The 652-nt window shown below is 33.9% G+C and overlaps 1 long non-coding RNA gene across 1 annotated transcript; it reads left to right on the top strand.

Moving 5' to 3' along the window:
* Positions 242-633, top strand: LOC107609516. The gene is made up of 3 exons (XR_001613170.2): positions 242-281; positions 369-434; positions 529-633. It is a non-coding gene; the product is annotated as an uncharacterized LOC107609516 (long non-coding RNA).

Raw genomic sequence — 652 nt, 5'->3', positions numbered from 1 at the left:
AAAAAGTAAGTACCATACTTGGGTGTAATTTCTTTTTCAAGTTGGGTGTATTTTGTTGATCACGTTGGGTGTGTGTAGTTTATTAAGCTGGGTGTGTTCGTTTGCTGCGTTGGATGTATATTGTATATTCAGTTGGGTGTATGTTGTGAATTCATTTGGGTGTATTTTTAGTATGTTCTAAATAATGATTGTTTGCCTTCCAGAGTCGACTCCAGAAAAAGAAAGCAGAGGCAAGAGGAGTCAGATTCTGATTCAGAATCTGAATCTGAACCAAGTGATGAGTAATGTTCTGAAATTATTACTCCTTTCTTTTGGCTTCATTATAAAGATTTCGTGTATTAACTGAAGTGTCTATTATTAACTTATAGGAGCGAAGAATCATCACCTGCAGAGAAGGAGAAGAAAAAGAAAAAAACAAAAACAACACCAAAAAAGTAAGCACTTCTTTGCATATAATTAGATTAGACGACTATTCTGTGATAAAATTAATTTCTTATTTCTGATTGGTACTCTTTTTTTTCCACCCAGAACACAACCAAAAAAGAAAAAAGTTGTTGTGGAGGATTCACCTCCTAAAGAAGATCAATACTTTGACGGGTACAGTACCTCGTAAGCTATATTACCGTCTATCATCGTAATTATTTTTGTTAAC

Source organism: Arachis ipaensis, chromosome B07, assembly GCF_000816755.2.
Source record: "Arachis ipaensis cultivar K30076 chromosome B07, Araip1.1, whole genome shotgun sequence".
NCBI lineage: Eukaryota > Viridiplantae > Streptophyta > Magnoliopsida > Fabales > Fabaceae > Arachis > Arachis ipaensis.
This window is presented reverse-complemented; position numbering and strand designations above follow the sequence as displayed.